This window comes from Cryptomeria japonica, unplaced genomic scaffold, assembly GCF_030272615.1.
Source record: "Cryptomeria japonica unplaced genomic scaffold, Sugi_1.0 HiC_scaffold_34, whole genome shotgun sequence".
NCBI lineage: Eukaryota > Viridiplantae > Streptophyta > Pinopsida > Cupressales > Cupressaceae > Cryptomeria > Cryptomeria japonica.
Window position 1 is genome coordinate 594,598 of NW_026728856.1, and position 7,903 is coordinate 602,500.

Consider the following 7,903-nt stretch of genomic DNA (forward strand, 5'->3'; position numbering starts at 1 on the left):
GGGTGCGATCATACCAGCGTTAGTGCACCGGATCCCATCAGAACTCCGCAGTTAAGCGCGCTTGGGCCGGAGTAGTACTGGGATGGGTGACCTCCCGGGAAGTCCCGGTGTTGCACCCTTTCTTAGTTTTTCGCCGGGCGTCGCAATGCTATTTGAATAAACCTTTTGCCCGTTTGCGTTCTCGTCGGGGCCGGGCCGGGCCGGGGTGCGCTGCCCGCACTACCGCGCGCGCGGGGGCGACACCGAGCGCGCACCCGAGGCGCCCCGAGCACACAGGCCACGGTGCAACCCGGGCGTTGTGCGCGCACCCCGGTGCGCCCGAGGTGCTGCGCGCGCACCCAGGTGAAATCGGTGTGCACCTCGGCCAGTGCGCGCTCGGTCGAGTCGCGCACGTTGGCCAAGGTGCACGGTGATGTTTCTTACTCTAAGGTTCCGCACCAGACGCCCGGGACAGGTGAGCGAAGCTGGGCGGGGCCGGGTGCGCGGCCGGGGCAGGTGCACGCAGCTGGAGAGAGCTTTGGAGCACACCAGAGGTGCGCACCTTGGAGCACACTTCGGAGCGCACCAATGATGCGCTCCATTCAAAAGTTTCCTGAAAAGGCAAAAAAAGTTGAGATTATAGAATTTCCCACTTGAGAGATTGTAAAAAAAAAAAATTTAAAATGAAGGAAACGCGGGTGCCAAGGTGTGCGCGCCCGGGTGCGCAGCCCAGCCAAGGTGTGCGCACCAAGGCGCCCACCCTGGCGAAGGTGCACGCAAGGTGCGCACCCGAGGCAAACCGGACAATTAACCCAACTTTCGACTTCGCGCGCACCTGCGCACCTTGGAGCGCACTTCGGAGCGCTCCTTGGTGCGCACCAATCTTGGGCACCTCGGAGTGCACCATGGCGCCCACCAAGGTGCGCACCCGGGGCAAACCGAGCTCCGACTTCGTGCGCACCTTGGAGCGCACGAAAGGTGCGCACCATGGCGCCCACCAAGGTGCGCAGCCCAGCCAAGGCGTGCGCATCAAGGTGCGCACCCTGGCGAAGGTGCGCACCCGGGGCAAACCGAGCTCCGACTTCGTGCGCACCTTGGAGCGCACAAAGGGTGCGCAACCCAGCCAAGGTGTGCGCACCCCGGGCAAACCGAGCTCCGAATCGTGCGCACCTTGGAGCACACTTCGGAGCCCTCCTTGGTGCGCACCGATGTTGCGCACCTCGGAGCGCACCCGGGGAAAACAATGCAATTAACCCGACTTTCGACTTCGTGGGCACCTCGGAGCGCTCTCGGGTTCGCACCTCGGAGCACACCGAGGTGCGCACCTTTGATGCGCTGCCTTCACCAATTTCCAGAAAAGGCAAGAAAACATTGAGAAGGTGTGCGCACCGAGGTGCCCACCCTGGCGAAGGTGCACGCGAGGTGCGCACCCGGGGCAAACCGGGCTCCGACTTCGTGCACGCCATGCTGCGCACCTTGGAGGGCCATGGTGCGCACCTTGGAGCACACTTCGGAGCGCTCAATGGTGCCCAACCCAGCCAAGGTGCCCACCGCGGCGAAGGTGCACGCGAGGTGCGCACCCGGGGCAAACCGGGCTCCGACTTCGTGCACGCCGCACCTTGGAGCACACTTCGGAGCGCTCCTTGGTGCGCACCAGGGCGCGCAACCCAGCCGAGGTGCCCACCCCGGCGAAGGTGCACGCGGGGTGCGCACCCGGGGCAAACCGGGCTCCGACTTCGTGCACGCCATGGTGCCCACCGCGGCGAAGGTGCACGCGAGGTGCGCACCCGGGGCAAACCGGGCTCCGACTTCGTGCACGCCGCACCTTGGAGCACACTTCGGAGCGCTCCTTGGTGCGCACCAGGGCGCGCAACCCAGCCGAGGTGCCCACCCCGGCGAAGGTGCACGCGAGGTGCGCACCCGGGGCAAACCGGGCTCCGACTTCGTGCACGCCATGGTGCCCACCGCGGCGAAGGTGCACGCGAGGTGCGCACCCGGGGCAAACCGGGCTCCGACTTCGTGCACGCCGCACCTTGGAGCACACTTCGGAGCGCTCCTTGGTGCGCACCATGGTGCCCACCAGGGCGCGCAACCCCGCCGAAGGTGCACGCGAGGTGCGCACCCGGGGCAAACCGGGCTCCGACTTCGTGCACGCCGCACCTTGGAGCACACTTCGGAGCGCTCCTTGGTGCGCACCAGGGCGCGCAACCCCGCCGAAGGTGCACGCGAGGTGCGCACCCGGGGCAAACCGGGCTCCGACTTCGTGCACGCCATGGTGCGCACCAGGGTGCCCACCGCGGCGAAGGTGCGCACCCGGGGCAAACCGGGCTCCGACTTCGTGCACGCCGCACCTTGGAGCACACTTCGGAGCGCTCCTTGGTGCGCACCAGGGCGCGCAACCCAGCCGAGGTGCCCACCCCGGCGAAGGTGCACGCGAGGTGCGCACCCGGGGCAAACCGGGCTCCGACTTCGTGCACGCCATGGTGCCCACCGCGGCGAAGGTGCGCACCCGGGGCAAACCGGGCTAGGACTTCGTGCACGCCGCACCTTGGAGCACACTTCGGAGCGCTCCTTGGTGCGCACCATGGTGCCCACCAGGCCGCGCAACCCAGCCAAGGTGTGCGCACCAAGGTGCACGCGAGGTGCGCACCCGGGGCAAACCGGGGTCCGGCTTCGTGCACGCCGCACCTTGGAGCACACATCGGGGCGCTCCCGGGTTCGCACCGGCGTTGCGCACCGTGGTGGGCACCTCGGAGCGCACCGTGGTGGGCACCTCGGAGCACACCAAGGTGGGCAGCGAGGTGCGCACCTTTGATGCGATGCCTTCACTAATTTCCATAAAAGGCAAAAAAAAACGAGATTTTAAAATTTCCGTTTTGAAAGATAGTGAGAAAAAGGGAATGCTGGTGCCATCTTGAGCCCGCCCTGGTGCGCAGCCCAGCCAAGGTGTGCGCACCAAGGTGCCCACCCTGGCGAAGGTGCGCGCCCGGGCAATTAACCCAACTTCCAACTTCGCGCGCGCCAGGGTGGGAGCGCACCCAACAACCGGGCCTGGGAAGAGCCAATGCGAGAAACCCCACCAAACGCTCTGACAAAAAAAGAGGGGGCGCTCCAGTAACCCCGCTTCGGAGCGCACCCTGGGCAAACCCAGCCAGGGTGCCCACCCCGGCCAAGGTGCAGGCGAGGTGCGCACCCGGGGCAAACCGGGCTCCGACAACGTGCACGCCGCACCTTGGAGCACACTTCGTAGCGCTCCCGGGTGCGCACCTCAGAGCACACCAAGGTGGGCAGCGAGGTGCGCACCTTTGATGCGCTGCCTTCACTAATTTCCAGAAAAGGCAAAAAAAAGAGGAGATTTTAAAATTTCCGTTTTGAAAGATAGTGAAAAAAACGGAACGCGGGTGCCATCTTGAGCCCGCCCTGGTGCACAGCCCAGGTAAGGTGCCCACCCTGGCAAAGGTGCGCACCCGGGCAATTAACCCTACTTCCGACTTCGTGCGCGCCAGGGTGGCAACCGGGCCTGGGAAGAGCCAATGCGAGAAACCCCACCAAACGCTCCGACAAAAAAAGAGGCGGCGCTCCAATAACCCCGCTTCGGAGCGCAGCCGGGGCAAACCCAGCCAAGGTGCCCACCCCGACGAAGGTGCACGCGAGGTGCGCACCCGGGGCAAACCGGGCTCCGACAACGTGCACGCAGCACCTTGGAGCACACTTCGAAGCACTCCCGGGTGCCCACCGGCGTTGCGCACCGTGGTGGGCAGCGAGGTGCGCACCTTTGATGCGCTGCCTTCACTAATTTCCAGAAAAGGCAAAAAAAAATGAGATTTTAAAATTTCCGTTTTGAAAGATAGTGAAAAAAACGGAACGCGGGTGCCATCTTGAGCCCGCCCTGGTGCGCAGCCCAGGCAAGGCATGCGCACCAAGGTGCCCACCCGCGGTGCACGCCCGGGGCAAACCGGGCTCCGACTTCGTGCAGGCCGCACCTTGGAGCACACTTCGGAGCGCTCCTTGGTGCGCACCATGGTGCCCACCAGGGCGCACCCGGGGCAAACCGGGCTCCGACTTCGTGCACGCCGCACCTTGGAGCACACATCGGAGCGCTCCCAGGTTCGCACCAGCGTTGCGCACCTTTGATGCGCTGCCTTCACTAATTTCCAGAAAAGGCAAAAAAAAACGATATTTTAAAATTTCCGTTCTGAAAGATAGTGAAAAAAACGGAACGCGGGTGCCATCTTGAGCCCTTCCTGGTGCGCAGCCCAGGCAAGTTGTGCGCACCAAGGTGCCCACCCTGGCGGAGGTGCGCGCCCGGGGCAAACCGGGCTCCGACTTCGTGCACTGCATGGTGCCCACCAAGGCGCGCAACCCAGCCAAGGTGCCCACCGCAGCGAAGGTGCACGCGAGGTGCGCACCCGAGGTGCACACCCGGGGCAAACCGAGCTCCGACTTCGTGCACGCCGCACCTTGGAGCACACTTCAGAGCGCTCCTTGGTGCGCACCAGGGCGCGCAACCCAGCCAAGGTGCTCACCCCGGCGAAGGTGCACGCGAGGTGCGCACCCGGGGCAAGCCGGGCTCGGACTTCGTGCACGCCGCACCTTGGAGCACACATCGGAGCGCTCCCGGGTTCGCACCAGCATTGCGCACCTTTGATGCGCTGCCTTCACTAATTTCCAGAAAAGGCAAAAAAAAAAAAAAAACGAGATTTTAAAATTTCCGTTTTGAAAGATAGTGAAAAAAACGGAACGCGGGTGCCATCTTGAGCCCGCCCTGGTGTGCAGCCCAGGCAAGTTGTGCGCACCAAGGCACCCACCCTGGCCAAGGTGGGTCACGGGGTGGGTCCTAGGGTGGGTAACGGGGTGGGTACTAAGGTGCGTGCCAAGGTGGGTCATGGGGTGGGTGCCAAGGTGGGCACCAGGGTGGGTGTGCACCAACCCTAGCCAGGGTAGGTCACGGGGTGGTTGTCGGGGTGGGCGTCAAGGAGCCAAGGTGGGTGGCAAGTAGCCAAGTTGCGTGCCAAGGTGGGTGTCGGGGTGGGTGCCAAGGATCCAAGGTGGGTGCCAAGGAACCAAGGTGGGTGTCTGGGTGGGTGCCGAGGTGGGAGCCAGGGTGGGTCCCAAGGTGAGTGCAAAGGTGGGTGCCAGGGTCAAGGTGAGTGCCAATGTGGGTTCCAAGGTGCCAGGGTCAGGGTGAGTGCCAATGTGGGTTCAAAGGTGCTAAGTTGGGTGCGAGGTTGGGTGCGAGGGTGGGTGGGTGCCAAGGTGTGCTAGGTGGAAGCCCGGGTGGGTCGGCATCCCATGGGTGTCGAGTTGGGTGCCTGATGGGTGCTTCTTGTCAAGTTTTAGTCGTCGGGACTCATTTCGAGCCTTAGAGGTCGTTTCTTGTCCGGTTGCCCTGTCTTCGACCTGGGAACCCAATTTTGGTCCTCGGGTCCCATTTTTTTTTGTCTCGCATCCCACTTTTGGCCTGTGGCCTTTTCGGGGTCGATTCTCGTTTTGGGCATCAGAGCATGTTTCTTCTCCTAAAACCCAATATTTGTTTATTAAGTCTCGGAACACATTTTTGTTCTCGTGGACCCATCATGGGTCTTGGAACGCATTTGTGGTCCTTGGGTCCCATTTTGCATCCCGAAACTTGTGTTTTGGTGCTTGATCCCTATTTTGGGTGCCCACCTTGCACCAAGTGCGCACCCGGGGCAAACCGAGCGCCTTGGTGCACCGGGGCAAGATCGAGCGTGCACCCGAGGCGCCCCGAACATGCACCAAGGTGCACTCGGCCCACATGTGAGCGCAGGTCGTTGCGCCCGAGGTGGTGTGTGGGCACCGCGTTGCAGACGGGACACTGCACGCACACGACGCCCCGTCCAGGTGCACGCACGTAGGCCGGGCCGGGTGCACACCCGACGCCCTAGCAAGGTGCGCGCACCCGGGCAGGGCTCACACTTGGCGAACGGGGCGCACTTCGCGAGGGAGGGTGTGCACCTCGACGGGGGTGGGTGGCCGGGGTGGATTCGCACGTGGGTCGCGGTTTGCTAAGTACACACTGCGACAAGCTCATAACGGGTGCGATCATACCAGCGTTAGTGCACCGGATCCCATCAGAACTCCGCAGTTAAGCGCGCTTGGGCCGGAGTAGTACTGGGATGGGTGACCTCCCGGGAAGTCCCGGTGTTGCACCCTTTTTTAGTTTTTCGCCGGGCGTCGCAATGCTATTTGAATAAACCTTTTGCCCGTTTGCGTTCTCGTCGGGGCCGGGCCGGGCCGGGGTGCGCTGCCCGCACTACCGCGCGCGCGGGGGCGACACCGAGCGCGCACCCGAGGCGCCCCGAGCACACAGGCCACGGTGCAACCCGGGCGTTGTGCGCGCACCCCGGTGCGCCCGAGGTGCTGCGCGCGCACCCAGGTGAAATCGGTGTGCACCTCGGCCAGTGCGCGCTCGGTCGAGTCGCGCACGTTGGCCAAGGTGCACGGTGATGTTTCTTACTCTAAGGTTCCGCACCAGACGCCCGGGACAGGTGAGCGAAGCTGGGCGGGGCCGGGTGCGCGGCCGGGGCAGGTGCACGCAGCTAGAGAGAGCTTTGGAGCACACCAGAGGTGCGCACCTTGGAGCACACTTCGGAGCGCACCAATGATGCGCTCCATTCAAAAGTTTCCTGAAAAGGCAAAAAAAGTTGAGATTATAGAATTTCCCACTTGAGAGATTGTAAAAAAAAAAAATTTAAAATGAAGGAAACGCGGGTGCCAAGGTGTGCGCGCCCGGGTGCGCAGCCCAGCCAAGGTGTGCGCACCAAGGCGCCCACCCTGGCGAAGGTGCACGCAAGGTGCGCACCCGAGGCAAACCGGACAATTAACCCAACTTTCGACTTCGCGCGCACCTGCGCACCTTGGAGCGCACTTCGGAGCGCTCCTTGGTGCGCACCAATCTTGGGCACCTCGGAGTGCACCATGGCGCCCACCAAGGTGCGCACCCGGGGCAAACCGAGCTCCGACTTCGTGCGCACCTTGGAGCGCACGAAAGGTGCGCACCATGGCGCCCACCAAGGTGCGCAGCCCAGCCAAGGCGTGCGCATCAAGGTGCGCACCCTGGCGAAGGTGCGCACCCGGGGCAAACCGAGCTCCGACTTCGTGCGCACCTTGGAGCGCACAAAGGGTGCGCAACCCAGCCAAGGTGTGCGCACCCCGGGCAAACCGAGCTCCGAATCGTGCGCACCTTGGAGCACACTTCGGAGCCCTCCTTGGTGCGCACCGATGTTGCGCACCTCGGAGCGCACCCGGGGAAAACAATGCAATTAACCCGACTTTCGACTTCGTGGGCACCTCGGAGCGCTCTCGGGTTCGCACCTCGGAGCACACCGAGGTGCGCACCTTTGATGCGCTGCCTTCACCAATTTCCAGAAAAGGCAAGAAAACATTGAGAAGGTGTGCGCACCGAGGTGCCCACCCTGGCGAAGGTGCACGCGAGGTGCGCACCCGGGGCAAACCGGGCTCCGACTTCGTGCACGCCATGCTGCGCACCTTGGAGGGCCATGGTGCGCACCTTGGAGCACACTTCGGAGCGCTCAATGGTGCCCAACCCAGCCAAGGTGCCCACCGCGGCGAAGGTGCACGCGAGGTGCGCACCCGGGGCAAACCGGGCTCCGACTTCGTGCACGCCGCACCTTGGAGCACACTTCGGAGCGCTCCTTGGTGCGCACCAGGGCGCGCAACCCAGCCGAGGTGCCCACCCCGGCGAAGGTGCACGCGGGGTGCGCACCCGGGGCAAACCGGGCTCCGACTTCGTGCACGCCATGGTGCCCACCGCGCCAAGGTGCACGCGAGGTGCGCACCCGGGGCAAACCGGGCTCCGACTTCGTGCACGCCGCACCTTGGAGCACACTTCGGAGCGCTCCTTGGTGCGCACCAGGGCGCGCAACCCAGCCGAGGTGCCCAC

The 7,903-nt window shown here is 64.0% G+C and overlaps 2 non-coding genes across 2 annotated transcripts; both read left to right on the top strand.

The window, feature by feature from the left end:
- Positions 1-119, top strand: LOC131861896 (5S ribosomal RNA). The gene has a single exon (XR_009360926.1). It is a non-coding gene; the product is annotated as a 5S ribosomal RNA (ribosomal RNA).
- Positions 120-6,034: 5,915 nt separating this feature from the next.
- LOC131861897 (5S ribosomal RNA) lies at positions 6,035-6,153 on the top strand. Its single transcript, XR_009360927.1, has one exon. It is a non-coding gene; the product is annotated as a 5S ribosomal RNA (ribosomal RNA).
- The last annotated feature ends 1,750 nt before the right edge of the window (positions 6,154-7,903 follow it).